We start from the raw sequence: 15,491 nt of genomic DNA, 5'->3' as shown, positions 1-15,491 counted from the left end.
CAGCATCCACAGTTCTTTGTCTTCTTCATCAAATTCATTTCTTGCCCTTCCCAAGTGTCTGGAACTTCATCTCCCTGATCTACAAAATGTTCACTTACCCTAGAAATGACCAAACCTCCTTATCAAAGTAGATCCCTTTGTTGCAAAATGATTGTTCAATTCTGTGACCAAAATTATTGCATTCGTAATTACTTACACCAGGGACTCACAATATCTCAGGCCAGAACACAGCTAGATTGTTTCAGACAGTACATTTATGTAATTTGATACAATTCCCTATTCCCGACTTTACCAGCGTGTTGCAGGGAATGGAGGGTTTGAGTTAAGAAGAAGCTGGGACATTTTTCCAATGGAGCCGAGGAAGTTGACAGTTAACCTTATAGAGATTTTAAAATCAGAAGGGGTATAGATAAGGTGTCATTCCCAGGAGGCTCAGAATATTTTATTGCTCCAGAAGGTGTAAAAGGGGGTCAAAGCTTCAACAGAAATCGAGCAGAGCTGAGAACAGACAACATTTAACTCTGTGGGAACAGGGAGATTAGAGGACAGAGAATTCAGGACCTGAAATCCGAGCTGACACCAGACTACCATGCTATCAGTGCTTTGATTAGCAGTGCCCACCCTCTACCTTTACTGAGCCTCTCACTCGACTTGAATGCCACGTATCCCCTCGATATTCCGGATCCAATCCTTGTCATTCTGAAGCCATATCTCTGTAAGGAGTCTCCGATCATAATTATTCTCTACAATGTGTGCAGTCAATTAATTCGCTTTTGTTACAATGCAGCACACATTCACATACTGAGCTTTTAGTCTTATTTTTTTGTGATGGTTAGAATCCAGTTTTGATTGCTCGTACATTTATTCTCCTTGTCCCTTTCTATCATTCTCTGGTGTTTGGTTTCCACATCACTACATTGCTCACTGGCCTTGATTTGGATTGGCCATGCTAAATTGCCCAGTGTCCAGGGATGTGCAGGTTAGGTGGGTTGGCCATGGGAAACGCAGGGTTATCGTTTCAAAGTAATAGAAGGAGTAGGCCATTTGGCCCATCGACCCTGCTCCGCCATTCATTAAAATCATGGCGGATCGATCAATCATCTCAGCTCCTCCTAATTGCATTATCCCAACTTCCCTTAATTCCCTTACCACGCAAAAAAAAACATCCAACAGTGTCTTAATGAAGCTGCCTCTACTGCTTCCTTGAGCACAGAATTCCATTAATTTACCATTAACCACATTGGTCCTGTCCTGAGTTGCCTCATCAAAATGCAAAAGCTCATATTTGTCTAAATTAAACTCCATCCACTACTCCTTGGCTCATCGGCTCATCTGATCAATTATAATTTATATTAAACTTTCTTTCCTACTTTATTCCCTCAAAGCTGAAAATCTCCATCCCACACTCTCACCCTCCATTCTCACTTTGTTGAATCTAATCACGGATGTCCTCATCCTGAAGGGTTTGGTTCATGCTGATTAACAGGCCCACATTCAAGGGGGATCTAACTGAACCGTATAGAACAGTGAACGGCCTGGACAGAGTGGACATTGGGAAGATGTTTTCATTGGGAGGAGAGACTAATACCCATGGGCATAGCATAAGCATAAAGGGAGAATGGAGATTAGGAGAAATTTCTTTAGCCAGAGAGTGGTGAATCTATGGAATTCATTGTCACAGAAAACTGTGGAGGCCAGGTCACTGAGTATGTTGGACATTGAGATAGAGATGTACAGCACAGAAACAGACTGTTTGGTCCAACTTGTCCATGCCGACCAACTATCCCAACCCAATCTAGTCCCACCTGACAGCACACGGCCCCATATCCCTCCAAACCCTTCCTATTCATACACCTACCCAAATGCCTTTTAAATGTTGCAATCGTACTAGCCTTCACCACTTCCTCTGGCAGATCATTCAATAAACGTACCATCCTCTGCGTGAAAAAGTTGCCCCTTAGAACTCTTTTGTATCTTTCCCCTCTAACACGAAACCCATGCCCTCTCGGTCTGGACTCACCCACCCCAGGAAAAGACTTTGTCTATTTATCCTATCCATGCCCCTCATGATTTTATACATGTACAGTTACAACGTTTAAAAGACATTTGGATAAGTACATGAATACGAAAGTTTCGAAGGTTTATGGGCCAAACACTGGTAGGTGGGCCGAGTTTAGTTTGAGAACATACTCAGCACGGACTAGTTGGATGAAGGGTCTGTTCAGTGCTGTCTGACTCTGTGACTGATCTGTGCTGGTCTTAAAACCATTTTCTTACCTCCCCCCATAAGCATCCACTTCTTTGTTGTTCAAAAATCAGATGAACTTCGCCTTGAATAAGTTCAATGACCCCACTTCTGAACTCAATTCCTCTTCGTAATATACCACTTGCCTTGCTCATTGCCTGCTGCATCTGCCCGACAACTGGCATTGACTGGTATGGAGGGACTCTGAGACCCCTTAGTACATCCATACATCATTCCTGATGAAGGGCGTGTTCCCGAAACGTTCCCTGACCTGCTCCTCAGATGCTGCCTGACTTGTTGTGCTTTTCCAGTGCCACATTTTTCGACTTTCACCTCCAGTCCTCACTTTCTCCACATTCCAATATGTCACCATTTCAACAATGCACTGCTTTTATTTTTAAACAGCAAAGGCTATAACTTCACATTGCGGCACTGCACTTGCCATGTGTTTGCCAATTGAGACACAGGCCTGGACCAACTTCGGGAAGAGGCAAATGACTGAGTTCTGAACAAAAACCGTAGCACACTCAAAACGTCGGCTCTGTTTACCTTTCCACTGATGCTACTCGACCCGTTGGCTTTCTGCAGTATTCGCTGTGTTTGTTTGACACAAATGCTGCTTTCCATTAAAGAACTGCAATCCCTGTCCTCTGGTAACTGACCCTAGTTAGTGGCAATAGGTTCTTCTGATCATTAAGGTAAAAACAATGACTGCAGATGCTGAAAACCAAATACTGGATTAGTGGTGCTGGAAGAGCACAGCAGTTCAGGCAGCATCCAACGAGCAGCGATATCGACATTTCGGGCAAAAGCCCTTCATCAGGAATAAAGGCAGTGAGCCTGAAGCATGGAGAGATCAGCTAGTGGAGGGTGGGGGTGGGGAGAGAGTAGCATAGAGTACAATGGGTGAGTGGGGGAGGAGATGAAGGTGATAGGTCAAGGAGGAGAGGGTGGAGTGGATAGGTGGAAAAGAAGATAGGCAGGTCGGACAAGTCAAGGAGACAGTAACTGAGCTGGAAGTTTGAAACTAGGCAAATGTGGCTGTGGTACCGAGTTTGTTTCATAACATGGTTGAAGAGCTTCAGAGCAGAGGAAATGACCTGGGAGTTGCAGTGGGAGAGGGACTCACTGAGATTCTTGTAGAGAGAGGAGGAAAACTTCTTCAAGGCAGGCATCCTTGCAAGAGGATTCGCAGTAGGGTTAAAATCAACAAGGTAAAAACAATGACTGCAGATGCTGAAAACCAAATACTGGATTAGTGGTGCTGGAAGAGCACAGCAGTTCAGGCAGCATCCAACGAGCAGCGAAAACACCACGTCTTCTCCCATCATTGACAAAAACCCCTGGAAATCTCCAGTTAACCTTCTTTGCTCCAAAGAGAACATTCCCAAACTTGGGAATGTCTCCACAAAATGGAAATTCCTCATCCCTGGACATGATGCATGTGTTACAATGGGGAAGAGGTTTTGGCAAAATATTGTCAGTTAGCAGGTGGAAAAATGTTCAGGAAGTAAAACACAAATCCCAGTCTCCAGCTTTGTGAATCTTTAGAAACTCTTTGGGAAGTGGAATTAGAGGAGAATGAAGGATGAACTGACGGACTGAGCAGAGACAGTCCAGACACCGTCCCCTTGTTTAAGAGGCTGATTGACTCTGATATTCTCGGGACATGAACTGACCCGAGACATTGAAAGAATTCTCTGCACATCAGGAATTCAAACCCATTCTCGGCTCGGGGCCAATGAGAAAATTCGGGAAAAAGCAAAACACTGAAAGGCTCGGAGGGCGATGGCCCCGGTGAAGGAGAGTTCGTTCGTCGTGACATGGATGTGCCTGCAGATGGTGGGATCAGGCTGTCCCCATGTCTCCATAATGAATGTCCAAGGCTTTATTATGGAAAAGTAAAACTGATAGAAGACAATGGTAATTTTGGGCGGGGCGGGTTGAATTATGAATTGAATAGTAGGTTCCTCAAAGACACTGTGGGCCTGGCGCTCGGGTCTGTCTCTGTGGCGCAATTGGTCAGCGCGTTCGGCTGTTAACCGAAAGGTTGGTGGTTCGAGACCACCCAGGGACGGTGTGTTTCTTGTTCTCGCTCCTACCGCTTTCTTGGCTGCGAACGTGTACGTTCTTAATGGTTTCAGGAAAATGTTTCCCAAACGGAAATCTTTTCCACTGAGGCAGCACAAAGGGGTTTCTGAATTGATTGAATTTCTAACGTAAAGGACTGCGGATGCTGAGAATCCGAGACAGAAAGCGAAACTGCTGGAAAAACTCAGCAGGTTTGGCTGTACCTGGATGAGGAAAAAAACGAGTTCTGAAATATTGTCTCTGATTCTCTTTCCACAGATGCTGCCTGACCTCCTGAGTTGCTCCTGCAATTTCTGTTTTTGACTGAACGTCCATTTCATCTTTCGGGATGAAACACTCAGACTCGCCATTTGCAGATATTTAACCCTTTTGAAACCTGTGAAGTGATTGGATTCAAACAAACTCAGCAATGATTTACTCTTTCGCAGCTCCACAGGCAGACAGACCTGGGAAATGAAGCTGTCAGTGTGGTTCTGTATTGGTGGGCCGAGTGGTGAATGCGATGGACATGAAATCCATTCCTGTTCCCCCACGCAGGTATGAACCCTGCCGACTACAGTTGAGAACTGTCGTCAGAAAGAAAAGGAGATTGCTCCACGGTTTTTTTTAAATGCAGTCAGTGGACGGGTTGAAATATTTCAATCACATTGGGACTGGTCGGGAATTTGTAGCCCACTGCATGTCAGGGTGGAACAAGCAGATACCCACAGAGCTGCTTTTGAGGCGATGAGCCAAGTGTTTTGAAATGAGACGAGAACAGTGAGGGGCGTGAAGTCGTGATCGAAGTTAAGCAGGCACCTGAGGACAAAGGTGTTTGATTTGCCAATGAAAGATACTGCTTCACAAAGTTGGGCCTGTGGAAGGGAATCTGTGATTTAGATTATCTTTGGTTGTTCACATTGTGAATGTTCCCATTGCTGCGCATGTCCGTGTTAACGTCAGAACTCTGCAGCATGGTGGCGTTAGATACGCACAGGGCCGGGGCGCAATGGATGATGCATCTGACTCCACCTACCTGTTTGAAATACAGCTCACAGCTTCTTCACACACCCCAATTAATCTTTCTCATTGTCCTGAAGCCGGCATATGGTTTGAATTCCTGATCTGCGGGAATGAGAATCCTTTCACTGTCTCGCGTCAGTAAATGTCCCTGAGAACATCAGAGTCAACTCACAGCGCTGTCAGAGGAGGGGAAGCTGAAATAGCCCCACACGCTGCTCACGGGCACATTTCACTTTCCCCAACACACCGCCCCAACCACTGCGGCTCTTGGGAGTGGAAAGGGAACAAGCACCAAAACCCAGTCTCACCTTTGTAAATCTTCAGGAAATAAGAAAACTGTCCATCCCTTCGGATCTTCCATCCTGGGCTGACAGCCTTGATTTTAAATGGCTGTCCAGTCAGTGCCGATTCGTTTTGGCTGAAAAAAATCTTCCTTATCTCATCCCAGCATTTCTTGCCACAGAGACCTGTGTGGCAGAGTTCATGTATATATTTCCTTGTATGGTATTTTATAAATAACATTCGTTTGCTGGTTGTTTGTATCGGGTATTTCAGGTTCATTAGCCGCTGTTTGAGTGTGTTGGGAGGTTTGTGGGCTACCATGATGCTGAGAGGGTTGAGTTGTCTGGACATCATTTCCCAGATGTCTTTAATGTAAAGTAATGTGCTAGGGTTTCTGTAGACGTTGTGTCCGCTTGTGTCAGTTTGTTGATGTGAAATCGGCACACTGCGTTTATTGGTTAGGCAAAAGTGAGGACTGTAGATGCTGGAAACCAGAGTTTAGATCAGAGTGGTGCTGGAAAAGCACAGCAGGTCAGACAGCTTCCGAGGAGCAGGAAAATCGACGTTTCGGGCAAAAGCCCTTCATCAGGAACAGAGGCAGGACGCTTCCAGGGTGGAGAGATAAATTGGGGGGTGCTGGGCCAAAGGTAGCAAAGAGTACAATAGGTGAATGGGGTTGAGGACGTAGGTGACAGGTCAGAGAGGAGGGTGGAGTGGATAGGTGGGAAGGGAGATTGACAGGTCCTGAGGACAGCGCTCAGTTGGAAGGTTGGAACTCAGGTAAGGTGGGGGGAGTGGAAATGAGGAAACTGGTGCAGTCCACATCGATGTCCTGGGGTTGAATGTATCCGAGGCAGAAGTTGGGGCGTTCTTACCCCAGCCATCGGGTGGGGAGGGAGGGGCGATGGAGGAGGCCCAGGTCCTGCATGTCCCTGGCAGAGTGGGAGGGGAGGTTGAAATGTTGGGCCACAGGGCGACGGGTGTCCTGGAGACGTTCCCTCAAACGCTGTGACTTGACTCTGCGACGGGGCTCCAGTCTCCCCAATGTAGGGGAGACCGCATCGGGAGCAATGGATACAAGAAACAACTTTGGTGGAAGCCTTCTAAATACCGTGACCCGGGTTCGATTCCCGGTCAGGGAAGCAATTTGCAGTGTGCTTTTTTGGCTGCTCGTTCTCCTTAAAGTTGTAGAGTTACTTGTTGGTCTTCGGAGTCACTGGCTGCTGCACTGTTTTGTGGTTCGTTGAAACAGTGTCCTCGTTCAGATTTGTTTGTATGTGCAGGGATGATTACTTCTGTAGCTAAGTACTTGGCTCGCGTGTGTGGCTTTCCTGCAGAGGCTGTTTTGAATTTATCATTGACTGTTCGGTCTACTGTGACATCTAGAAATGGCACTTTGTTGTTGTTCTCCTCTTTTGTTAATTTTATGCCAGGAAGGAGATTGTTGATGGTGTTGTAGGTTTCCTCTAATTTGTTTCATTTTTTGATGACAGAAGTGTTTCATGGGCGTTTCGTTGATTTGTTTGTAGGGCTTGTTACTGAATATAAAGTGGGTGATAAGGCACAGTTCCACGAGGTTGACAGTGTTATCTTTGCTGCTGAAGTTGGTTCTGTGTTTTTGTCTTTAGTTCTTCGAGTAGTATCTTCAGTTTTCTTTGGCCACGTTGATGTTAATGGATGTGAACAGGGCTGTTATGTCAAAGGACAACATTATTCCATCCTCTTCTATCTTCGTGTCTTTGGTGTTCAGGAATTCTTGGATGGAGTAAATGGAGTGGCATGAATCTTCGACTTGGTGTTTTAGTCCTCAGTGGAGGCCTTTGACTAGTCTGTATATTGGTGTTCCAGGTAGTGAGACTATGGCCTGAGGGGGGCTCCTAGTTTGAAAAAGAGGAGAACAACAATAAACAGCATTCTTCGATGTCACAGTAGAGCGAACAGTCAACGGGGAACTTCAAACTAGCATCTACAGAAAAACAACACACACAAACCAAATACTTAACCACAGAAGCAATCATCCCAACACCCACAAACGAAGCTGCATCAGGACATTATTTCAACGAGCCACGACACACTGCAGCACAGAGAAACTACGAACACCACAAGAGAAAAACGTAGATAAGCTTATCTCTCCATGCTTCAGGCTCACTGCCTTTATTCCTGACGAAGGGCTTTTGCCCGAAACGTCGATTTCGAAGCTGCTTGGATGCTACCTGAATTGGAGTTGCGAAGTTATGTTGTGGCTGTACAGGACATTTGTGAGACCACTTTTAGAATATTGTGTGCAATTCTGGTGTCCCTCCAATCAGAAGGATATTGTGAAATTTGAAAGGGTTCTGAAGCACCAATGGGTCCACAGAGGGGAAGAGGCCCTTCTGCTGCCCTGAATGTGGGAAGGCCTTCAGTGACTCCTCTGCCCTGCTGACGGACCAGTTGGCCCACACCGTGGAAGGCTGTTCTCCGGCCCCAAGTGCGAGATGGCCTTCAGCAGTTCTTCCCATCTGTTGAGACACCAGTGGGTCCACACTGAGAGGCCGTTCTTCTGCCCCAACTGCAGGAGGGGCATTGCTCTTTCCTCCGATGTACTGGCCCATTGGTGTGTCCAAATGGTCGAGAGGTCGCTCAGTTGCCCTATGTGCAGGAAGGCCTTCAGCAATTCCTCGGCCCTGCTGAGGCACCAGTCTATCCACACCGGGGAGAAGCCATTCTCCTGCCCCGAATGTGGGAAGGTCTTTACCTGCTCATCCACACTGCTGAATCACCAGCTGGACCACACGGGCGTGTTGGGGGGGGGGGGGGGGGAACAGTGGCGGAGGAGGGGAGGCCATTCTGCTGCCCTAAGTGTGGGAAAGCCTTCAGCAATTCCTTTGCCCTACTGAAGCACCAATGTGCCCACACCTGGGAGATGCCCTCCAGCTGGACCGAGTGTGGGAAGAGGTTCATGTTTTCCTACAACTTGCGGAAGCACTAGCGGGGGCACCAGCGCTCCCAGCAATCAGATCCGACCAGTGATGATGCCTTCAGTCACCTCCCAGGTCTGAACCTCCTGCCATTTCTGACAGTGGGTGCAGTGGGAGAGTCGGTGGGCTGTTTTAGTCTTCTGCTGGACTGCAATTGCCTTCCCGACACCCCAACATCACAACTCCATGGTGGCTCAGGTTTAGCACTGCTGCCTCATGGCACCAGGAACTCAGGAATAATTCCACCCTTGGGAGTCTGTGTGCAAGTTATGGAGGATAGGATAATGGATCTGAGTGGGTTAGTTTTCCGAAGATCAGTGCAGATCTGTTTGGCTGAAGGACCTGTTTCCAAATTGTGGGGGTTCTATGATTCTATGAGCTTTGCCTTCAGTGGACACTGTTGCTCATTGAGCCCGGGACTGCACATTGCCAATGAAATGATCCAGAGAAACCTAAGACCGCAAGACCATCGGAGAAGAAGTTTGGCCTACTCTGCCATTCGTTAGTAACAAATGTATTGGATGAGATTAGCTACAGTGTGGAAACAGGCCATTTGTCCCAACAAGTCCACACCGACCCTCCGAAGTGTAACCCATCCAGACCCATTTCCCTCTGACTAATGTACCTACCTCTATGGGCAATTAAGCATGGCCCATCCACATGACCTGCACATCTTTGGTTTACGGAAGAAAACAGGATCACCCAGAGAAAACTCACTCAGACATTGGGGGATAGTGCAAATTCCTCACAGACAGCCACCCAAGGCTGGAATCAAATCTGGGTCCCTGGCGCTGTGAGGCTGCAGTGGTAATCACTGAGCCACGACATATTGCAACCCGAAGTTGGCAAGCCGGGGGTTGGGAGAATACAGCAAGCCAGGTAGCACCAGGATGTGGAGTAGTCAGCGTTTTGGGTATTAACCCTTCTTCATGACTGAAAGAGTGACTTATCTATGAGAAAAGATTTACATGAATGTTGCTGGGGGTTGGAGGGTTTCAGCTGCAGGGAGCGGCTGAATAGCGTGGGGTTGTTTTCACTGGAGCATCGGAGGCAGAGAAGGGACCTAATACCGGTTATACAATCATGAGGGGCATTGACAGTGTAATAGACAATGTCCTTTCCTTGGGTAGGGGAGTCCAGAACTAGAGGGCACAAGTTTAGGGTAAGAGGCGAAACAAATTAAAGGGACAACTTCTTCATGCAGAGGGTGGTACTTATATGAAATGAGCGGCCAGAGTATATGGGTCAGGTGCTGTCAAATGGGAGTAGATTAATATAGGATATCAGGTCAGCATGGACAAGTTGGACCGAAGGGTCTGTTTCCATGCTGTACGTGTCTCTGACTACTGGTCCTGATGTAAGTTTAAAACAGAGTCCAAGTAACTTTGAATAGTTCAATCTTGTTGAGCTCACCTCCTCAAAAGTTTCAGATGAATCCCTCTGAGAGATACTGTTTAAACATGCTGAGTTGGACAAAGTATCCCATCAAGTTCAACACAAACCCAAAGTTGAAGAAGTCAGAAGTCAGAACACCAAGGGGACCAAAACTGATCACAATATTCCAGGTGCAGCCTCATCAACGTCCTGTATAACTACAACATAACTTGCCAACATCTGTACTCAGTTCCCTAACTGATGAAGGCCAGTGTGCTGAAACCTTTCTTCACTGCCTTATGTACCGATGTAAACAGAGATATAGGACCTACTTTAAACTGATCCATGGTCCAGCTGCTGGGAGCACAGAAGTAGAGAATTGCTGCGTGAGTGTGCTGGGTAGATAACCCAGAGGTCGATGGGTAAAAACCATGTGATTCTATTGCTCAATGTCTCTGTAAGCTACTTTCATATACAAAGGTTCTCTGTTCTGCATCTTGCCTTTGCATCTGCTTCCCAAAGCTTCTTCAGTGGAGGCGTGGCCGCTGGAGCCCAGGAGTTCAACAACCCCCCAGCGCTGGAGGAAGGTCCAAGCTCCAAGAAGCGCGGGGTACGGCTGGAAGCTGGATTTGCTCAATGCTTGTATTTTTAACTCATTTAAATGGTACCTCCTGTAAGGGGCTATGGTTTACATTAAAACCGAAGGATCATATCAGAGTGTTTATATTTAGCAGTGGTGGTTGGTAAAATGCACACTCTGGGGGAGCACTTTCTATGATGCTGCATTTCTTGCCTTCTGCCCTTCCCCCATTTCTTATCTCCCATCTTGATTTTATATTTTTTTGGTCAAATTTAATTTCAGATTAATCAGACTTGCGATTCACTGTGTGCTATTAATTTGTTTGTTCGAATAGTTCAAGTCAAAATTAATGCTGTAATTTAATTTCAGATGTCAGAGTTTGACATTGAATGTGCAGGTGTGAATACCAGTAAGTTGTGAAAATAAATCAAGAACTTGTGGTTTTTAACAAAAAGAGCAGTTCACTGATATTCATGGCATCGTCTCATTTGGGAGTGATGATTCAAATCTGACCAAGAAACCGTTTCATGCAGTCATCCAATTGAATAAAAATTTTCTTTAATTTAATAAAAGAAAATAATTCTGGCAGGCTAAGACTTATGCAATGTATTAATAAGATTATGTCCATTGCTCGCAATATGGTCTCAACCACATTGGGGAAACTGGATGCCAACTAACCGAATATTTCAGGGAACAACTCTTGGACTCTAATTCTAACCGACACACCGCCCTGTGGCTAAACACTTTATCCCACCCTCCTCTAGCTTATCTCTCCACGCTTCAGGCTCACTGCCTTATTCCTGATGAAGGGCTTTTGCCCAAAACGTCGATTTCACTGCTCGTTGGATGCTGCCTGAACTGCTGTGCTCTTCCAGCACCACTCTTCCAGTATTTGGTTTTCAGCATCTGCAGTCATTGTTTTTACCACTTTAAGTCCCCCTCCCATCCCACCAAGGACATGCAAGTCCTGGGCCTCCTCCACTGCCAACCTCTTGCTACCCGACACTTGTAGGAAAAACACCTCAACTTCTGCTTTAGGACCCTCCAACCACATGGTATCAATGCAGTTTTCATCAGTTTCCTTATTTCCTCTCCCCCACCTTGTCCCAAATCCAACCTTCCAATTCGACACCAACCTCTTGACCTGTCATACCTGTCCACCTTGCTTCTCACCTATTTACTTCACCCTCATCTCTGACCTATCACCATCAATCCCTACCTCCATCTACCTATTGCACTCCCAGCTGCCTTCCCTCCAGCCCCACTTCCTTCCCATTTATCTCTCAGCCCCCTTGGGCCACCCTTTATTCCTGATGAAGAGCTTATGCTCTAACCCAAGACTGTGATGAAGCAACATCCTCAACAAATAGGAAATAGCTCCCAAGTCAGATTTCATTCCCTCTTCTGTTTCCCAGTTCTTTCAGAAATAAGGAATGTCTTTTTCTTCCACTAGAAAGTGGTCTTCCACTTTGCGCTGTCTGAAGTGTTATCCCTCACCACTACTTCAGACACCTTTTAAGAATCCTTTCAACCTGTTTTCCTAACAATTGTGGAGGTGACCAAAAGCAAACATTTCACTTCTCCTCAATGTCCCATTTCTCCTCCTATGAGCCATTTTGTCATGTTGTCTCTGTTACAAACAGCCGAGTGCACTTGGTTTCTGAATTGAAATTTGGCCATTGAAGTGAACAGGATTAATATTTATCGATGGCTAGCTGTGTTTGCACTAACTGTAATTTTCCATCAATATGATGTATTTTGTTCCACCAAAACTGGAAACAATGATCTGTGTTTATATTGCAGTCGGATGTAGAAAATCATCCCAGCGATCTTCACGTTATTATAGTTTACTGGGGCCATAACAGCATTGCGTGGCAGTTTGATGTGACTAAAACCTGGATGGAAATCTCTAGATTATGTTGTAAAAATATCGGTATAATGTTATTCACACTGCGCTGTCACCAACTGAACGAAGCGGCTGTGTGTTTAAATACCGTAATGAACAGTTTGTGTTCGACTTCTCACATTGCGGGGAGCTGAGCATTTACCCAAACAATGGGCACACCACCTCCCCGACACAGTGTTCACAAATCAAACTGACAGCAAAGATTCACATGTGATCGAAAGCTTCTGCAAAGAAGATTCGATATAACCGACGTACTCCTTTCTTCATTTGAAATGTTAGAGGTTGACTGTAGTGAGCCTGACGTGATTTGAACACGCAACCTTCTGATCTGGAGTCAGACGCGCTACCGTTGCGCCACAAGCTCACAGATGACCCATCCCCTCTATTCATGCTTAAGGGAAGTGATCGCACTACAATGATTTTACGTTCATGTCTGTTCTGTTTCTCCCCCTTCTCCTTCTGTCTCTCGAAACAATGTCCAACTCTCTCTCAATAAAAATCTGAAAGAACTGCGGATGCTGTATATCAGGAACAAAAAACAGGAGTTGCCGGTGACCCTTCCACAGAACAGATGGTGATTGGGAAAATGTCGGTTTATATGCAGGAGATATTGTGGGAGGAAGGCGGAGATCAGGACAGAGCCCAAAGCGAAGGAAGAACTGTTGGACAGAAAAAGGAGTTGATAACGATCTGCGTGAGAGGGTGAATAACTGTTAATGGAGACTGTTCGTGGTTAAGTAGTGTGGAATGACAGACTGTGTGATAACAGGGCTTGGCGTGTGCGGCAGGGACGAGGATACCATGGAGTTCAGGCCCTAGAATTGTTGAATTCGATATTGGGACCGGAGGGATGTATGGTCCCCAAGTGTAATATTCGGTGCTCTTCGTTCTGCTGGTGCTGAGCTTCGCTGGAACACAACAGCAAACCTGAGACAGAGATGTTGGACAGGGAACAGGGTGGGGTGTGGAATTGGCAGGCAACTGGAAGCTCAGGGTCTTTTTTGCAGGCAGAACGTAGATGTTCTGTGCAGCAGTCATCCAGTTTACGGTTCGTTTTCCCCAATGTAGATGAGGCCATATTGTGAGCAGCAAATGCAGTAGACTGGATTGTGGGTAGTGCAGGTAAAGTGCTGCTTCACCTGGAAGGTAAGTTTGGCCCCTTGGATAGCGAGGAGGGAATAGGTAAATGGGCTGGCGTCACACATTCGGCACTTGCAGGGGAAAGTGCAATTCAACCTGCAAGTTTACTTTGAGAAAATCCTGGACTTGAACTCCTAAGTCTCTTTGCATTTCGGATTTCTGCATTTTCTCCCCATAATCTTCTGTTCAAACAATGACTATCTATGTCAGGGCAGCACCAGTGATTTCCTGACATATGGATTGTATTTGGGGATATCAAGGAACGTCAGGAACTGTGAGTATCTCAGGAGCAATCGTTATTCCTGGGGGAGGCAGAGAGGAATGTGGTGTGATCCTGTAAACTCCAGAACTTTGATAACTCCATGAGTCAGCAATAACTCCTTCTGGACCAAGAAACGAAAGGGCCAATGAGAAACTGCTACAAGGGAGTTAACAAATAACATACATTAACTATCGCTGGGCAGGAGGAGGCAAAACAATGAGCTGTTCCTTTGGACAGATGAGATAATGGTGTTTAATAACTGTGTGACAGAAGGACAATTAATTCAGCCTGTAGAAGGAATGCCTTGGCGTAAAGGGGTTAATTGCAGGACAGGCTGTTTCAAACAGGTGGAAAACCGTCAAGGATAAGAAGGCAAGCTACAGACCTGAGGTCTCCAGAAGTGTGGGGAGGTGGTGTCAAAATCTAAAGCCTAGCACACTCACGCAGCACTACTCTGCTTCTGGGCTCTCAGCAGCTGGATTGCCCATCAGTTTAATGTAGGTCCTATATCTCTGACAACATCGGTACACAAGGCAGTGAATAGAGGTTTCAGCACACTGACCTTCATTGGTTAGGGAATTGAGTACAGATGTTGGCAAGTTATGTTGTCGTTATACAGGACGTTGATGAGGCTGCACCTGGAATATTGTGATCAGTTTTGGTCCCCTTGGTGTTCTGACTTCTGACTTCTTCAACTCTGGGTTTGTGTTGAACTTGATGGGATACTTTGACCAACTCAGCATGTTTAAACAGTATCTCTCAGAGGGATTCATCTGAAACTTTTCAGGAGGTGAGCTCAACAAGATTGAACTATTCAAAGTTACTTGGACTCGATTTTAAACTTACATCAGGACCAGTAGTCAGAGACACGTACAGCATGGAAACAGACCCTTCGGTCCAACTTGTCCATGCTGACCTGATATCCTAAATTAATCTCGTCCCATTTGACAACACTTGACCCATATACTCTGGCAGCTCATTTCATATAAGTACCACCCTCTGCATAAAGAAGTTGTCCCTTTTTATACATTTCGCCTCTTACCCTAAACCTATGCCCTCTAGTTCTGGACTCCCCCAGCCCAGGGAAAAGACCTTGTCTATTACCCTGTACATGCCCCTCATGATTTTGTAACCTCAATTAGATCACTCCGCTGCCTCCAATGCTCCAGTGAAAACAGCCCCAGCCTATTCAGCCTCTCCCTGTAGCTCAAATCCTCCAACCCCCAACAACATTTCCGTAAATCGTTTCTCACAGAGAAGTCAACGTTTCAGTCCTGAAGAAGGGTTAATACCCAAAACGCTGACTACTCCACACCCTGGTGCTGCCTGGCTTGCTGGCTCCCAACCTCCTGCTTGCCTACCTCGGGTTGCAATATGTAGTGACTCAGTGGTTACACCTGCAGCCTCACAGCGCCAGGGAACCAGGTTTGATTCCAGCCTTGGGTGGTTGTCTGTGAGGAGTTTGCACATTCTCCCAGTGTCTGCGTGGGTTTTCTCTGGATGATCCTGTTTTCTTCCATAAACCAAAGATGTGCAGGTCATGTGGATGGGCCATGCTTAATTGCCCATAGAGTTAGGTACATTAGTCAGAGGGAAATGGGTCTGGATGGGTTACTCTTCGGAGGGTCGATGTGGACTTGTTGGGATGA

General features: G+C 46.2%; 1 protein-coding gene and 2 non-coding genes across 3 annotated transcripts in view; 1 reads left to right on the top strand and 2 right to left on the bottom strand.

Moving 5' to 3' along the window:
- The window catches only part of LOC140460942 (uncharacterized), a 128,111-nt gene that overhangs the window by 49,746 nt on the left and 62,874 nt on the right, over positions 1-15,491 (bottom strand). The window lies entirely within an intron of this gene.
- trnan-guu (transfer RNA asparagine (anticodon GUU)) lies at positions 4,249-4,322 on the top strand. Its single transcript has one exon. It is a non-coding gene; the product is annotated as a tRNA-Asn (tRNA).
- On the bottom strand, positions 12,733-12,804 carry trnaw-cca (transfer RNA tryptophan (anticodon CCA)). The gene has a single exon. It is a non-coding gene; the product is annotated as a tRNA-Trp (tRNA).

The sequence above is a fragment of the Chiloscyllium punctatum genome, chromosome 36 (genome assembly GCF_047496795.1).
Source record: "Chiloscyllium punctatum isolate Juve2018m chromosome 36, sChiPun1.3, whole genome shotgun sequence".
NCBI classification, from domain to species: domain Eukaryota; kingdom Metazoa; phylum Chordata; class Chondrichthyes; order Orectolobiformes; family Hemiscylliidae; genus Chiloscyllium; species Chiloscyllium punctatum.
Note: the sequence above shows the minus strand (reverse complement) of the source record. Positions and strands in the feature narration are given on the sequence as shown.